Below are 19,301 nucleotides of genomic sequence, written 5' to 3' on the forward strand. Positions count from 1 at the left end.
ATATTTCTTAGAATTTTAATAAATTTGTAGCTCTCCAAGGAAACAAAATCATAAACAAATATTGGCAGTATCAAGTATTTGATAAGTGGATATCTCAACATATTCAGTTCAAAACACTTTGTAAATTACTTCACTATTCATTGACTATACTTCAGTAACAAGAAAAATTGAGCTTTTATTTTAACATTCCTGGCATATAGGGATTACATTTTACACATGTATCAAGAACAGCAATTATGCAACTGTCTCCATGCAAACAGTAATGGAAAAAAACAATAGTCAAATTCGCTAAACCATTGTTTATTTTGAAAATAGCCATTTGCTATTGCTTGACTGACAGCCATTTTCATGTAATTAGCTGCTCAATTAAGCACAATGTGTTTTTATTCAAATTGGTTCCAAGTAAAAGAACAGTAAAAACAATACATTTCAGGAAGACAGAAGACATAGTCTAACAGAACATAAGAACTATAATATAGGTTAATATTTAGTATTCATAATTTATACTGATGTAAGTGCCTTGTCTTATGATATTCTATATCCATAATGTTTCGTATATTAGAGAAATATTGAATAGTTTGCTATCTCCTACGTTACTGCATTTTATGCATCTAGAAGCATATTTCAAGGAGTATTTTTACTAAAAGTCATTGATGATACCATTTGCCTCAGATTTATGTTTTGGTTAAATTCACTTTTGACCTAATATTTCCAACACTATTTGCTCAACTTTACTGACAAAAATGTTTAAATGCACTGCATTTTTTTGAAATACTACCATTTAAACAAAATTCTTATTTGATTAGTGGCTCCTAATATTTTTGAGATTATACTGGTGTGTATGTGCAAGCATCAGTGGTTTACTCCCTTCTTGATTACAAGTGCAACTATAAAATGGAATGAAATAAGTATGGAAGATTACCAATTGCTGTTGGCATCCAACTCTATGCTTAAAGATGTTTTCATTTATTATCAAATTATTACATCCTGCTAACATTTAAAATGAGAGGCAATGACAAATGAAATGGGAGAATTTATTACTAAGAAGTGGCAGGCTGCCCCTACTGGTTAGAAATCATGCTTGTACTTATTGGAAGTCCAAGATGATTATTGCACTTAATTTGCTACAAGTGGAAAAATTCGCATGCTATCATTGCTTCCACCCATGCTTCTTGATGGTGATTTTAAATCATAAAACAAGGTTTTCAAGTAATAGAACAGTTATAATAATTTGCTTGAATTTTTTTCAAGCTTGTGCACTGTGATTTGGTTTACCTTTACTGGGCAAGTTGTCCTTGTTTTTAGGTTTTGCAGCTATTGATACCATAGTCAACAAGTCAATGGTATATAATGTTATCTTGATTTTAGTGGAATATTCCATAAGTAAATATTTTTACCAAGAAAATTGTCCAATTTTCTCTTCATAATTCAAAATGTATTCTTTACACAAAACAACATTTACTAGAATTGTTTCAGTTAATGTTTGGCCAACAGGGACTTGCTGTATTGCACAGAGAACTCTACCCAATATTCTGTGATAATCTATGTGGGAAAAGATTCTGAAAGAGAAAGGATGTGTATACATGTATAACTGAATCACTTTGTTGAATAGCAGAAATTATCACAACATTGTAAATCAACTATACTTTAATAAAACTTCAAATACTACAAATAAATACTTCAAAACTGTCAAAATTTAAAAAGTGAATTAACGAGATTAATTCTAAAAAATTCTAGTTGAAGTTTGAGGTAGTTTTTTATAATAAGGGGTATTATCTGATTGTATATATTTTACCTCATGGATAGATTTTTATACAGAAGTTTCTATGCTTATATTTTCTTGCTTATACATAACTTTAGGAATAGTTTTTTTAATAATTTAATTTCCCATTAATTCTATTCATTGTTCTGGAATTATTTATCTAACAAATATGTATCTATCTCTTTATATGTACCAGTAACTGTTAAGTGCTTTACAAATATTAACAGATTTAATATTCCACCCATTTTCATTATCCTGCAAAATTTGGTCCCATTGATTATTTTCTAATTTGCAAATGTTTATTTATTTTCCTTCTATTTGGAATCTTTTTCTATTTTCATATCAAAAAACAAACAGTTGGTATATTCCACAGCTCAATTGTCTTGCACTGACCACTACTTCATGTGTTTTTTCACTTGAATATTTACAAAGATTTATGCTTAAAGAGTTGAGAATCCTAATAATTAGAATAATTTGTTTTATATGCCTAGAAAATTGCTGCTCTGGTTTAGTCAAGAAAATAAAACACTTTTATCTTTTTTAATTTTTATTGAAATATATTTGATTTATAAAGTTGTGTTAGTTTTAGGTATACAACAAAGTGATTCAGTTATACACACACACATATATTCTTTCTTGAATATTCTTTACTATAGGTTATTGTAAGATATTAGGTATAGTTCCTTGTGCTGTACAGTAGATCCTTCCTGATTATCGTTTTCTATATAGTAGTGTGTATAGGTTAATCCCATACTCCTAATTTATCTCATCCCCATCTCCCCTTTGGTAATGACAAATTTGTTTTTGAAGTTTGTGAGTCTGTTTCTAATTTGGGATAAGTTCATTTGTATCATTTAGTTAGATTCCAAATATAAGTAATATCATATGATGTTTGTCTTTCTCTGGCTTACTTTAGTTAGCATGATAATCTCTAGGTCTGTCCGTGTTGCTGCAAATGACATTTTTTCATTCTATTTATGGCTGAGTAATATTCCATTGTGTATATATACATATTTCTTTTTTGTTGTTGTTGTTTTGAGAGTGCTAGTAAAATAAACTGATAACTAGGGAGTTCCCGTCAATGGTGCAGTGGAAATAAATCCAACTAGGAACCGTGAGGTTGCAGGTTGGATCCCTGGCCTCACTCTTTGGGCTGGGGATCTGGCATTGATGTTGGCTGTGGTTTAGGTTTCAGATCTGGCTCTGATCTGGCTTTGCTGTGGCTGTGGTGCAGGCTAGAGGCTGTAGCTCTGATTCAACCCCTCGCCTGATGTGGGTGAGGCCCCAAAAAGACAAATAAAATAAAATAAACTGATTACTAGAAAAATTAGTTAATAACAATTTAATTTCAAAAATAGCTAACCAGTCATAATTTGAATTTTTTCTTTACATGCAAGTATGCATATGTGCATATGCATACATGTACATATATGGATAATACATGTATGTTTTTTAAAGTTAGTGGATAATATATCAAAAATGTACATATTAAAATTACATATTTATACAGGATTAAGTTGTATTAGGCTAACCAACTCCACATCAAATAATTAAATATTATAATCATATATTACATGTATATTATTTTGTATTATAAGTATCTCACACACACACACACATACACACACACATGCACACACACACACAAAACAGGATTATAAATATAAGGCAAGTGTTACAGCATGTTTAAATAAGATTCCCTTCCATTTTTATTTTTTCTATAGGGAAACAAATTGTTTCTCTTAAGGGAGAATAAACAGATGTACCACCTAGTAAGATTACAGAAAGCACATTAGATGTTAGCTCATTAGTAAGACTTAATTAACTAAATGTATACAGGATGTTTATTATTACTAAGAAGTTCTTCTTATATACTAATTTCCAAACACAATGATAGATATCATTTTAATAATTTGAGTAATTTTAAAATAGTGTTCTATATTTTAGTCAATTTACTGGAAAAATACAAATTTCAACACTGTTCTGAAACAGCTTCATTCTGGTACATATGATAAGCAGTTTTTTGAAAAAAAGCTTTGCCAATCAGAGGTGGTATCCAAAAACACACACATGATATTCCAAGCTATTAGTAAATACATACTCTAAATATAACTTTTAGTTATAAAATTATTTTAAAAGTTTCAAGATTTTAATTATTTAAAGTTTTTCTAACCAATGTCAAATGAGTAAAGAATGGGAATAAGACATAGGGGCAGTCTTTACTGATTTAAATGATTAAATGATGAAATGATCAATGATTTTTGATTCCTCAATATTCTTTGTCTTATTCCTAGGAATCAGTTATTTATAATATTTTTTTCTTTTAATATTTGAGTAAATTATTTTGACATAATTCAAACTAAACTGATATTGAATATTAGCACAATCTAAAGTAAAATAGTCCAAAATTCATTAGAACTAGTATATAACATATAATTTTAACAGCTTAGCAGCCTAAAGTACTGAGAATACTTAAAAATTTTTATCTAAAGAAGATTCCTCTACAATTTCCAGAAATAATACTAGTTTGTCACAAAAATATTTAATATTTTAAAGTGACATATATGTTTACATATATAGATATACTTTCTTCTCTATCATTTTTAAACTCCCACATGCTTATTTTGATCAAAGCAAAACCATTAGATGCAGATGTTTAATAATCTCGTATACTGGGTTACCATAGAAGTTAAGGTGGAATAAAATATCTCACCTTCATTAACTCCATTGATCACTCTGAAGTACTTATTTCTAATAAATAAATACATACAAAAAAGTAGAAATATAAGATGGAACTCAAGATTGTCTCTATTGAAATCATGCCTAGATTTCTTTGCTATTTTATTAAAATTCTTAATTTTATCAAAAATGATTATTTTTGGCTATCAATAGCTGCTAACAAACCATCCCAAATTTTGAACTTTTAAATGATTTATTATTTCTCATGATTCTGGGGTTGGTGGGTAGTTTCTTTTTTGCTTTCAGCTAGGCTGGGGGCAACCTCAGCTGGAAGGATAGCCAATGTGATTGGGTCTCTTTATCCCTGTCTATTAGACCTTTTTCATCCTTGGTTCTTCATGGTAAGATAGACATAGGGTGGTGTTGCAAATGGGTACAAAGTGAAATTTTGAAACTTCTTGAGACCTAGGCTCTTAAACTCATGCAATGTCACATTATTGGCCAAAGCAAGTTACAATGATAGCTCAGATTCAAGGGACAGGGAAATAGATTTCACTTACTGTGGGTAGGTCTGCAAAGAAATTGTGGCCATATTTAATGTACTCCTGTAAAACTAGGTTTTATTGTGGTAATACTACCTCTTCACTTTTACTTCTCTTTATGTCTGAAGGTTGAAATCTGAGAGAGAGGCCCACTGCTGCCAAAATAACTGTGTGATATTGGTGAGTTAATAACCTTCTCCAATTCAATTTTCATATCTGCAGCACTATAGATATTAGCTATATACATCTCCTTGAGTTATTTTGTAAATGAATGAAGATAATGCACAGAGTGCCTATCTCAGCACCTAGCATACCTGCGCTAGATAATGGTCCTTAGCTATTTCTAATAGCCTTTCTTTCAGTTCTCAAGAAATTGTACTCATAAAACAAACATGTTATGAACTATATGTTTGTCTTTACCTGGCATGTAGAAGGCCTTCTAATAGAAGGAAAATATTTATAAATTAATGTTAATGTTTAAACATTAAGTGCGCTTTTCCAATTTGCTTAATAAAATCAACTAATATTTACTAAGTACAAATGCATTGTTTACTTACACATTTTAAATATGAACCTGCTTGAGTCTTACCCTCCATCAATATAATCTTCAGAGTAATGAACTCATCACCTGTAGGCTCATCTCTACCCTGTGCTGTATCTTTACCCCAAACCCTGTGATCAAGAATGTTGTGGCATTAAATTTAGGACCATCAAACCATTGCCTCTCTGGTTCTACTACTTAATGATTAATTCCATTACTGTGGATAAGTCTGACTAAATTCTATCATGTTCTTATAGACCCAACTCCCAAAGATTAAGCCTCTAGATTATTCAGATTGTCAGTAATTATATACTAGTATACTTTCTCATCTAAACCTACTTTAATTTTTTTTTTTTAAAAAAGGACCACGAAGGTGTTCCCATCATGGCTCAGCTGTAATGAATCTGACCAGTATCCATCCGTGGCCTCATTCAGTGGGTTAAGGATCTGGCATTGCCATGAGCTATGGTGTGTAGGTCACAGAGGCAGCTTGGATCTCATGTTGCTGTGGTTATGGCATAGGCCAACAGCTACAGCTCCAATTTGACCCCTAGCCTGGGAAGATCCATATGTCATGGGTGCAAAGCTTAGGAAAAAAAGGAAAAAAAAAGGGATCACCAAATCTGCACGCCTACATACAGGTATAGTCTTTGACTGTCTGGTAAACTTCTATTTTTATTTTTTAAGAAAAAGCTTAGATATTAAGTTTTGGGATGCCTTCTTCAGATTTTTTTAGTTTCCCACTCCTAACACTTTCAACAAATACCACACAAGGAACTTGAGTATTTCAGAATCAATGCTATAGTAGTTGTTTTTCAACTGCCTATTTAGAGACTATATAACACCATTTAATAAATCTGCTTTCTTCACTGTGATAATTTGTTTATAGAAATATAATTTTATTTACCTTAAATCAACATTTCTTGGTCTAAAACTTTTTGCAAACTATAAGCTTAATGAAGGATTAAAGAAATAATGGTTCTATTAGCATTTCATTTATCATTTTAAATGTTGTTAGGTAAAACTTCTAGTTTAATCAATATCTACTAGAAATTAGACTTTTTTTGAGTAGGAAATACTTTATCATTCCCCAATTCCAATAATGGAATATTTGAGAAAACAAAATGAGAGTTAAACTAATTTGACTATCCTAAAGGAATCCAATTGCTTTGTTCTAACCATTGCTGAGTAATTAAGACATATTTATTGTTGCTAAGTAGTGAACTAAAGGTGCATTTTTATTTCAAAAATGTATTTTGAAATTTATAATATAAGCCATCAGTTCCAATTTAAAGTAAAACTATTGTATATATGCAAAAGTATAACTTTTGTGGTAGAAATCAGGAATTATTCATTCCCCCCCAAAATATATTAATTCATCTCCACTCACTCTGATGTGCTAGGAAATTGTTTTTTACAGAAGTATGAAATTCTAAATCACATGATACAGATAATGTGGTAGTGAATTAGAGTGCACAAAATAAAATACTCACATGTTTAATATTTCAGAATAAACAATCTAAATATGCTCATTATACTCAAGGATATTCAAATGTCCTAACTAGCATAAAACTAATCTATGCGAAGACTAAATGAAAAATAAAAAAATAAATCATATGCAAAATTGGAAGGGATTAATAATACTTAATTTTAACCATTTGGGTTCATTAATACATATATTTTTAACAAAATAAATTTGAAAAACAATGTTACATGCAACAATTTGGATAGATTTCACAAACATTATGCTGAGGGAAAGTAGTTGGACGTAAAAAGTACAGAATACATAATTCCATTACATGAATTTATATAGATGAAACTAATCAGTGATTAAAATTTAAAAAATTATTTTTCTTTTTCTTATTTTTTGGGGTGGGGCACACCTAGAACATATGGAATTTGCCATGCTAAGGGTCTAGTTGGAGCTGCCATCCTATACCACAGCCACAGCAATGCCCAGATTCAAACCACATCTGCAACCTATGCTGCAGTTTGCAGCTACACTGGATCCTTAACCCAATAAGCCAACCCACATCCTCATGGATACCAGTTGGGTTCTTAACCCGCTGAGCCACAACAGGAACTCCATGAAAAAAATTTTAAACTATTTCACAGCCAAGAGGTATGAGGCATAAAGAAATGGCATGTAGGGGTGAATGAATTCACTGGTTAGAGGGAATATTATGGTTTAGCGCAAGAAAAATTATATATTAATAGGGATAGTATTCACATAAGTGAATCCATTTGTATAATTAAACAGATATGCATATTTTATCATACAGATATGTATATAAACAAAAAGCATATAAAATAACTTATGAAGGGTTAGAAGTAAGGTAAAATTATAGGAGGTACAAGAATGGAAAATACTGATAATTATAGATGGTTGATGGGTATGTGTGGGTTTTATTAAGTTATTTTTATATGTCCAAGTTTTTATATAAACTTGAAAATGTTTTTAAAATTAAATATTTAATTAAATATACACATGTTGACTTTTACTCCCCACTCTGAGACACTGCCCAAGCTTCGAGAAATGGTGTTGTCCCTCTTTGAGGTAGGTAATAGACTTTGTCTTATCAAAAGTTTGTGTTAGTAATGTTTGGGAGGCCAGTACTGACATGATGCATCATAGGTATATAGTGAGTACTGTTTTCTTCCCTGCAGGCAAATAATTATAATCTGACTGGGAATATGGTTTTAATTTTTTTTAATTGTTATAAATTAAAACCCAGTAACAGCCTTTAAGACTATTCACAAAATCCAGGATTTGAGTAAAAGGTATGTTGTTGGGAAATTAAAGCATTTTAAGTATCCCATCCTGAAGCACTGGAGGAAATGACATATTTAAAAAAAAAAGTATATAAAATCTGAAAGTAAAATACTGGAATTGAACATTTAATTTTGTAAAAATAAACATCAAGAAGGAAAAATAATCTAAAAATTTACTATCCTCATAAAGGGAAGTTTTCCCAAAGATAACAATTATATAATTGTGATAATGTAATTATGCTATATAGTTATTGATAAAATAATTAGGAAATATGACAGTTTGAAAATACAAGCAGAAAATTAATAAATATAAGTCAATTATTATCAGAATAAAGAACAAGGAAAACAAAAACAGTAATGAACATGGTAGATTTTAATCTGATTATGACCATGATTGCAGTGAATATTGGTGGCCTAAATATACTAATTAAAAGACAAAGGTTGTCAGAGTATACATCACAAGGTATTGCCTAACTATATGTTGTCTACAGGAAACCTACTTTAAGTATAATGATACATATAGATTAAAAGTAAATAGAGAAAAATATACCAAGACCACACTAATCATAAGAAAGCAGGAATAACTCTATTACTTTCAAAAAGAGCAGATTTCAAATAAAGGTAATCAGGGGTGAGGAAGAATATTACATAATAATAAAGTGGCCAATTATCCAAGAAGATGTAATACTTTTTTAAAAAAATCAGTTTATGATTTTCATCTAGGTAAAAATTGATAGGCACTGACATACACAAATTTAAAATTTTCCTTTCAATGAGTTTTGAAAAGTGTATACACCCTTGTAATGCCAATCACATGGAGGTAACTGATAACTCTGTTTTTTCTTAACAAGACGTAATTATTAATGTGCATATGCCTAAAACAGAGTGCCATACTACATGAGGCAAAAACTAATAGACTACAAGGAGAAATTGATGAATCCACTATCACAATTGGAACGTCAGTACCCCTCTAGCAGACATGGACAGATCCAAGAGGCAGAAACTCAGCAATGATGTAGTTCAACTCAACAATCTCATCAATCAGTTGGATGGAATTGAAATCTATAGACTACTTCACCCAATGACAGCAGAACACTTATTCTTCTCAACCTCATCCAAAACATTCACCAAGATAGACTATATAATATACCATAAAACACAGTAATCCTTTGAAAAGATTAGCAACATAGGCTATCTATGCTCAGACCACAATGTAAGCTAAAAATCAGAAAGATAACTGAAAGATTCTAGAATATGTGGGTAATAAACAACACACTATTAAAATGACACATGTATCCAAAAAATTTAAAGGGAAATTAAAAAAATATTTTAATTAAATGAAAATAAAAATATAAATTTATTAAAACTTGTGGGGTTCAATGAACAATTAAGCCAAGACTAATTAGACTCAAGAGTTAATAAATGTTTAGTACTATATACCACTTAGATTTTACAGTCCTTTACCATGCAGCTTTATTACAGTAGCAGATATCAGATACATACAGCACATTGCTAAGTCCTGCATTTAAGTGTTAAAAATCCTGGAAATCTCTAAAATCATGTATAAATAAATTGTCTTTAACACACTGCTTCTAAAGGACCACTTTTATCTGTCAGGCATATTTTTCTTCAGTCTGAAATCTCTCCATTTATTTTTATGTCTGCCTAACTTTCTTTCTACCCAATTTTTTATCTCTCTTACATACAAGAAGCCAATGCAGAATTTAAATCATTATTTTCTCTACAACTTGACTTTTCTTGCACTTTCTCTTTAAGAAATTTATGTGGAGATTTAGACATTTGAAAGTTTCTCTAAGAAAGTAAAACTATATATAAATATACATTTAGTGAAAGCTTTATGTTCTTTTCATTTCACAATACTATAAATAAAGAAAAAAACATATTTTACTCAGTTCTAAAATGAGTAAGATTTAGTATGGCAGAAGGCATTCTATTGCTTGTGGAGGTTATCTAAGCATTCGATATACTAGCTGTAACAGCTACAGCTTGATAATTGTGTATATAATACCTGTGTTTGCCCTAAACATTATTTGTATATCATTCATTCTATCTGAAAATAGTTTTATAATATATTAAATTTTCATAATATATCTTCTCAGAAGTGTAATTAAGTAGTTTTAATTTGTGAAAATTAGGCCATAAACCTGCTATAATAAATATATTTAATAAAATTTAATACATACACTTTGTAGGGATAAGTATCATTTTCATTAATTTTAAATAACCTATCTAGTCTTATATCTAAAATGGCCTGGTGTTCTACCAGTTTAGGATCTTCATTGCCACTATAAATGTGTGACTGTATGGTATGTTAAGTATTACATTTCAGTAAAGCTGTTAAAAACATCTTGGGGTAGGGGGAACTGCTGTAGCTCTTGTCATTGCCATGGCACGGGTTCATTCCCTGGTCTAGGAACTTCTGCATGTGGCAGGTGTGGCCAAAAATAAAAATTAAATGCCCTTTATTATTTATCTTTTTGCTTTGTTATAGAAACAAATCCCTTCTCCTGCCTTAGTTTCTGTATATTGAAGGAAAAGAGTCACTTTTATAGCAAAATAATAGTGATTGTAATAGCATTCATTTATACCATTATGGACCATTGTGTTGGAGATCTGCACCTATTACATAACATTTTTATTGTACTTCATCTTATTTTGAATCAACAATTAAGATTCTGTATTAACTCTAAATAATTTCTATATAGCTTTTGAAGTGAATATAGTTTAAATATATTATGTAATGTATTATTTTAATCAATTTAAAACAAACGAAAAAGGTTAGTTTTAATATTCATTCAGAGCACTAACTCCTAAATCTTCAACTATAAGGATATAAAGAATTTCTGTAACTGCAATATTTCTATTTAACATTGAAGAATTAACCTTGTAAAAAAAAACTGTCAATTTTGCATCTTACATTTCCATATAGCCTCATATTTATTTTAAACAGAGAAATTGGCATGTAAAGAACATAAGTTGATAGTAGCATGCACCATGAAATAAATGCAATTGGAGAATACAATTTGCCTTTGGATTCTCTTGCCTAAGCTTTTCTAGTTATAGTGTTTCCACAACATCTGAATTTACTCTGATCTGCCCAATTGCATCTCTTACCTGTTGTAGGAAATTTTTGGATCTCAGCAAGTTCTCATCTATTGCAATGGAATTCAAAATATTGTGAAACATATTAAGAAAGATAAATGGTTTCAATAGGCCTTCTGTGCCAAAACCTGTACCATTTTGCTAATTTTCAGGACCAGAACTATGTATTTTGTATATTTTGACAATAAATGAGATAACTATTTATAGGTTATATATGCTATACAGAGATTCAATATACTTCTGATGTTTAGAAGAGAGATCCAGACTCACTTTTGGAACATGTGGAGAGTTTGTTATTTGCTATCACCTCTCACCCCAAAGATTTACCAGCTTTTTTTCTGATGTTCTTTTTACTCTGTCTTTTATTAAAATAACATATTTAAGCAAGAGATCAGATCTTTTAAAACAAAATTTACAGTAATTCAAATACTCTTAAAAGATACTTGCAAATATTTCCTAATTGTCCTGTTTTTCATGTTTTTCATGGGTTGGGACATATATCTAAGAAAATAAATTCATAGGTTGAAGCCATAACTCCTCTTACCTCAGAAAGTGATTGTATTTAGGGATAGGGACTTTAATAGTGATTCAGTTAAAAAGCACTTAAGTTAAATTAGGTCATTAGGGTGGACCGTATTTCAGTTTGGTGCCTTTATAAGAAGAAGAAATTTAAACACAGATTCCAGGGGTACCCTTGCACAGAAGTGTGGCCAAGTCAGGACACAGCAAGTCAATAGGAGAGGGCTTAGGAAAAACCCCAAACTGCTAATACCCTGAATTTGGACTTCTAGTCTTCAGAACTATGAGAAAACAAATTTCTATTTAAGCCACCCAGTCTGTGGTACTTTGTTATGGCAATCCTAGCACACTCAGACAGATATATATTTCTCCTTTAAATAAAACAACTTTGACTGCAACTTCATGGTAACTTATAATTCTAAGATTCTTCCACCTCTAAGAGGCTTTTATTAGAATTTTAACATGTAGGATTATATTTAATTAATTCTTGCACTCTCAAGATAATCAATTCTTCCATAGAGTGGGGGAATATTAGATCAGGTCCTAAAGATGAATATTTCTTTAGCATTGGTGAATATCCTATCCTTTTTATTAATACTTTTTTATATCTCACAAGAACATCACCGTTGTCATTGTTCCAGATATCATATTCAGGATATTGTATTTTTAAGCAAAATGATAAGGAATATTACCAAACACAATAAAATATAAAGAGTACTTGAACTACATTATTAGTGATAAGATTAAAAACATGGCAAATATTTAGTTATAGGTGACCAACACTTAAAAAGGTAATTCAAATCCTAAATCCTTCATGTTATTCCCAGTAAGAATGCAAGATCTAAAAATTTGTTTCAGGTAAAATATAATTACATATTTCAAATCATTTATTTTAAGAAATACTGTCCCATATTAGTATTAAAATTTCAGAATAATATTAGTGGAGATTGTAATAATATTCTTTAGCAACTTCCATGACTTCTACAGAGTTTTGAAAAAACTCAGAAGGGTAAAGTAAGTGAAGCAGCATTATTCATCACTTCTGCTTAATCAGGACAAATTCGACACATTTTATTTCACATTTCTGTCTATTCCTAACAGCACAGGAATTGTGGTTATAAATTTTCTCACTTGATTGACAGTTTTAGTAGTTTTCATCTATGTAGTAAGTTGTCTGTCTTTTGTTGGAATTGATTCTGTGCAGAAAAAGAACCTTATTCATCTAGATTTGCAATGGTGGTAAATGACAAAACTATCATTTAGATTAATGCACTTTTAAATATTCTAACTTGAATTATAAAACACTTTACTCTAGAAGGTATTTTAGAAGTAGGCAGTTAAATTATTTATCCTCTGAATAATAGACCCTTTATTTATCCTCCAAATAATACACCCTATATGTTAGAAGCAGATGGATTTCTAACCTGTATTTATTTTTTCAATTTGTTTAACTTCTCCTTTGAAATTAAACCAAAACAATTTACAATTTTAGATACTCAAATTTTTCCAGTCAAGGGTCATTCTTAGGTTTAACCTTTCCTAATGGACAAAAATTTCTTTTCATTTAGTTATATTTACTTGATGACAATTCTAATTTCAAATCGTAATCTGGACAAATCAATTTTTTTGCTTACATATCTTTGCTCAGTTTCTGCATCAAGTCTTCTTATAGGTCAGTCAATCAAACAATATCCAGATACTTACATAGGTTAGAATAATATGTTACTGCCAAACTTAAGACCATTGCTTGGCATCTAAACTGTGAAATATTTTGATGGCATCAAGGAGACTTGGTTTTTGTATGCTCTTGACGACCTAGATAGTGATTTCCATCTGAATGGCAAATTAGTTAGAGGTTTTAAATATAGAACAATTATTCTGTTGCACTATATTCAATAGTACAATATTCTATTTCAGCCAATTAGGATAGTCAGAAGAACAAAGCTCCCCTCTGGAGACAAAATTTAAATTATTTTTGCTATTCTCTTGTTGAGTAAAGCAGAGTTGCTCACACAAGAAAGTATTATGTTTAAAATAATTATATAGAGGAATATTTGCAGTAATATTTAGTAAATACAGATTAAGATTATAAATTCTCACTTGCTTCTAAGAAATTGTCAAAAAGAAAATGTTACAAAAATACAATCAATTTTAAATAGGTAATATTTTTAAATTAAAAATGAAATTTAGAAGAAAATATACTTTCTGAAAAAATAAGAGCCATGGCGTTAGTTAATGCTATGTTGCTAATAGTGTTACTATGTTTATAATATTCTCACTTATGAAAATCAATATTTACACACCTAAACTTTTATTTTCCTCCCCATAGAAACCTATTTTTTCTTTGAATATATCATTTAAAAGTCCCAATTCTATAAGCATAACTGAGCAATTTCGAACTTAATGTTTTTGTTTTATTTCAAATATGTGGCTGCAAATAAACTTTAGAATCTGAATGACCTTTCTCTTAAATAAATACCAACATATGACTATCTCTTTTACTACATTTGATTACTTTTAGAGGTAGTTCCCAAAACTCTTATACAAAACTGCCTAAAACAAATTAAAAATCTATATAGTTCTGCCACATTGCAAAAGATTAAAATAAGACAAAATTATGTTGTGATACTGAGATTGTTTTAAAGGCAGCAATTTTAGTTACAACCTTGAATAAATGAATTCACCAGATGTACTGTGTGAGTGTGTAGTGAAAATGGATGATATTATAAAACAGTCTAGTCAGGTCAGTTTCTTGGTATATTTTTCATCTCTTTTAGACTCCCTCAGTTGCTAATCTGATTATGTAGCCTCTGAAATTGACAGATATGAATGTAGCGCAATTCAAACTTCATGTGCTCTTTCTTGTTAAGTGACATTGATGGATAAGTAAACAATAATACTTTTACTCACTACTTCATTTAAGCACCCTACATATACTTAAGTATTCTTAGCCACTGGTTTTCCTTAATATATTCTGAACTCTTGGTGACTAAATATTTCAATTAACTTCTTTCACTGAGGAATATATTCTACCTCATATACTGTTATATTAGAATATTCTGACAAAACTAGTTTACTTTTTATTTTCACATGAACAAAATTATCCATGTATTGTGGAATTTCAAGTTGAGATTTATGATGGCAAAGGAGTAGGACATGGAAATCTCCTCCCAAAAATAATAAAAAAAACTACATATAAAACAGTTTTCACAAAACATCTACTGAACACTGACAGACGACCTCAGACTTCTTCATAACTAGGTAGGAAGAAAGGAAAAAAAAAATGAAGATATAAAAAGTGAGTAGGACACCCTGGGAGGCTCCCTGACTGCGAGGCAGATCAGCTGGAGCACAGGGGACCTTCAAAGCCTCTGTGAAAAGCATAGCACCCAGTCTAAGGAGAGCAAAGTAGAGAGAGAGCCACACAGATGATCAGTCCTTCTGTCCAGAAAACCCCAGGCTAAATCACTGCTCTGCTGGTGCTGAGGCTTAGGCTCTGGAGGTCAGGCCCAGGGAGAAAACTAGGATTGGCTTTGTGGAAACAGCCTCAGTAGGCCACGGTGTGGTGCACCAGAGCCAATGGAATGCTGGAGGAAGCCTGGGCCTGCCAGAGATACAAGGTACTATTGTTGGGAAGTGCAAGAGGAGGAATGCCTTAGGAACTTTTTTCTGTGCATGTAGGCTCTCAGTCAGCTGGATTCCACTTGCACAGGCTATGGGGGTGGGTGAAAGCCATAGCAGCCATCTCAGACTACAGAGGTAGATGTGGCCCTTGCCACCAAACACCCCATGAACAGGCACCACTGGTCTTCACCACCTCCCTGGTATTTGCCACTTCTGCCAAGAGTCCTGCAACTGGGTGCTACCTACTTCCCTCCAGGGACTGCCACCACCACCACCCCTGAAAAGGGTCTTGTGACTAGGTCCATTCCCCACCCTTACTTCTCTAAGGGTTGCTGCCACTACCAAGGGCCCTTCACCTGGGTGCTAACTGCCAACCCAACTTCCTTGGGAGCACACACAGACCTTTACCTGCACACCCTCATCAAGGGGATAACAGCCCATGTATACTGAGGTAAGAGACAGCAAGCAACCAAACCAAAAGCAGCCCTCACACTAAAAAAAAGAAAACCCACACAAGCTACTCCAGGATGCTCCTGCTTATAAATAGCCCTCCAAGGCTACAAGTAGATATTTTTTTTCCCCATAAACTCAAAGAGTAAGAGAAATATAAGTAAAACTAAGAAGTAAAGGACTCATTCCCAGTTAAAAGAATAGGAGAAATCCCCTGAAGGAGTAAACAATGAAACAGACCAATTTGATCTAATAGACACTGAGTTAGAAAAGAAGGTAAAGAAAATACTGAAGGAATTAAGAAATGCTAGACAAAAATGCAGATGACTGTGAAAGGAACTAGAAACTATAAGGAGGAGCCAAGAAAAATTAGAAAACTCATTTGCTAATATGAAATCAGAGCTAAAGTCAATGAACAGCACAAGAATAATGCAGGGGAACAAATAAGTGACTTGGACTATAGGGTAATTAAAATCACCCAATCAGGACAGCAGATAGAAAGCCAAATGAAAAAAAAAAAATAAAAGCCATATAATAGATATATGGTATAATATAAAGCATGTCAATATATGCATAATAGGGATTTCAAAAGGAGAATAGAAAAGGGGATTGAAAATGTATTTGAAGAAATTATGGCTGAAAACTTCCCAAATCTAAAGAAAGAAACAGATATCCAGGCACAGGAAGCACAGATGATCCCAAACAAGATGAACCTAAACAGACCTACACTAAGACATATTAAAATAAAAATGGCAAATGCTAAAGGTAAAGATAGGATTCTAAAGGCAACAAGAGAAAAACAAAGATTAATTACAAGTGAAACACATAAGACTATCTGCTGATTTCTCTATAGAGACATTGCAGGCCAGAGGGTACAGCAAGATCTATTCAAATTTCTGAAAGTTAAAAATATGTAGCTTGGAATACTGTACCCAGAAAAATTATCTTTTTGAATAGGAGGAAAAATAATGAATTTCTTAAAGAATCAAAAACTAAAAAAATATAGCAATACTAAACCTATCCTAAAAGAAATATTGAAAGGTCTCCTCTAAAGAGAAAAGCAGCAAGAAGACATAGGAAAGAGGAAATCACATTTGGAAAGTATTCACTTAAATAAGCCAGTATACAGAGCAAAAAAGAAAAAAAAAACCTATTTGTGAAAGCAATGATAAACACAAGGAACAGAAAAAGGAAAAACATGAAGTTGTAAAAACATGACTTAAGTGTGGAGAAATATAGTAAGAAAATGTAAACAGATGCAGAATGTTGTCTTTGGGATGGATTAGCTGTGAGATCCTGCTGTGTAGCACTGGGAACTCTGTCTAGTCACTTAAAGTGTAACATGTAATGTGAGAAAAAAGAATGTACACATGTAAGTGTAACTGGGTCACCATACTGTACAGTAGAAAAAAAAAATGTATATATATATATAAATAAATGATAAAAAAAAGAAAATGTAGACTTTTTTAGAATGTTTTTGAGCCTATATGACTGTGAGTCTAAAAAAAGCAGATGTATGAAGGCATTAGCATACTTGAAAAACAGGGCAACCACATATCAAAAACATACAACAGATTCACAAAAAAACAAAAATAAGAACACATAAGGTGACATTTAGATACATCACTCCCATGAGTAGAATTTTCATACTGCAATGAATTATAACCTATGCCTTATTCCTGTAATAATAGCAATATTTCACATATATTTTATTATGGTTTTATTTGTATAATATATCTCTGTATTAGCAACTGAAGTGTGGAATCCTTTATCCTGATCACTCAGTAAATAATTTCATTTAGCTATAATCTGACAATTCCTAGCTATTAAGTAAAATACTATTCTTGGACATTAAATAAAATAGTATAATTAAGTACTTGAACACCAAGGAGCAGATTGCTAAACTATCAGTTTGCCCTGTTGAATATTATTCTTTGTATGCTATGTTCACATTTCAAAGGTGAGTAAATTGTAAAATATTCATAATATCTAATACTGATTTGACTACTGCTTTCACTGCTACAAAATATAGCAGGGTCCCCTCTGTCAGAAATCTGGTTAACTTTGACCAGAGACAGTTCTGATTCTTTTTTGGGTCCCAGCACAAAGCATACAAGAGCACCCACAACAAACAAGATCTTACAATGAAGATAGAATATCACTAACTTTTTTACTCTGTTCGTGTTTATGTCATTTATATAAAATTCCTTAATTTATCAAGGCCACTCTGATTCCTATCTGCCCCCCTCCTTCAGTTTTGAAGTTTACATTTGAACCTTTTAACATCATCCAGCTTACATTTTTGAATTTCCTCTGTTGCATATAAGGAATCCCATGACACTGGTTCTTTAATTAAATGTACTATCAATAAGGAAAGGGCATTTTCTCACCAGCCCCATTTTAAAACTTCTAGGGAGGAATTTGTATTAATATGGCTTAGATTATCTTTATATCCTTGGCCTAAAATATTGCAGAGACTATACTAAACTGTGGATAGATTCTCTCACCCCTCGTGAGGGTGCTGTAATAAGCAGCTCCACCTGAAACTTCTGTAAGGAGTGGAGAAAGAAAAGTTGTTCAAAGAAAGGAAGCTATATTTAAGAAATGTAAGTTAAATGGAGTTGAATAGACCAAAACATATTTCTTTGCTACAGTATTCATCTATAATTTTATGTTAAAAAGTTATTAGAGATGATAAATGCCTTACTTTAAAGATGAGTGTCATTCTTAAATATATGTAATTCATATAATTTCTAAAATGTGGATTTAATTAAGGGAAGAAGCTACTATGCATTTGGTGATATTATTAGATGGTACTTTTTAAATATCATGTTTTCTTCTAAAATTGTATATAGTTTAGTTTCGTTTTTCTTTTTCTTTTTTTTTTTTTTTTTTTTGGCTTTTTAGGGTGGAACCTGTGACATATGGAAGTTCCCAGGCTAGGGATTGAATTGGAGCTACAGCTACCATCCTACACTGCAGCCACAGCAGTGAGGGATCCTTAACCCACTGAGTGAGGCCAGGGATTGAACCCGTGTCCTCATGGATATTAGTCGATTTTGTTAACCGCTGAGCCACGACAGGAACTACCTAGTTTACTTTTTCATCAACTAAAATTATATATAGTTTAATCTTTTGCAGATGTTAATACCTCCTAAGATCCATGCTGTTCACTTTATATGTATTATATTATGTAACCATAACAGAAAATTATGAGCACGTGAAATAGACGCTGACATTGATTTTTTAAATACATACAGTGAAATATAAACACCATATCAATTTGATG

At 31.4% G+C, this 19,301-nt stretch overlaps 1 long non-coding RNA gene across 1 annotated transcript in view; it reads left to right on the forward strand.

Moving 5' to 3' along the window:
* The window catches only part of LOC102163618 (uncharacterized), a 501,092-nt gene that overhangs the window by 471,419 nt on the left and 10,372 nt on the right, over positions 1–19,301 (forward strand). Inside the window, exon 25 of the long non-coding RNA XR_014812954.1 lies at positions 5,112–5,163. This is a non-coding gene — a long non-coding RNA (uncharacterized LOC102163618). The remainder of the gene's footprint in view (positions 1–5,111; positions 5,164–19,301) is intronic.

Source organism: Sus scrofa, chromosome 8 (assembly GCF_054392235.1).
Source record: "Sus scrofa isolate SSC_HxYL_T2T_F1_AM1 chromosome 8, Sscrofa_HxYL_maternal_Yorkshire_Landrace_v2.0, whole genome shotgun sequence".
In the NCBI taxonomy this organism is placed as follows: domain Eukaryota; kingdom Metazoa; phylum Chordata; class Mammalia; order Artiodactyla; family Suidae; genus Sus; species Sus scrofa.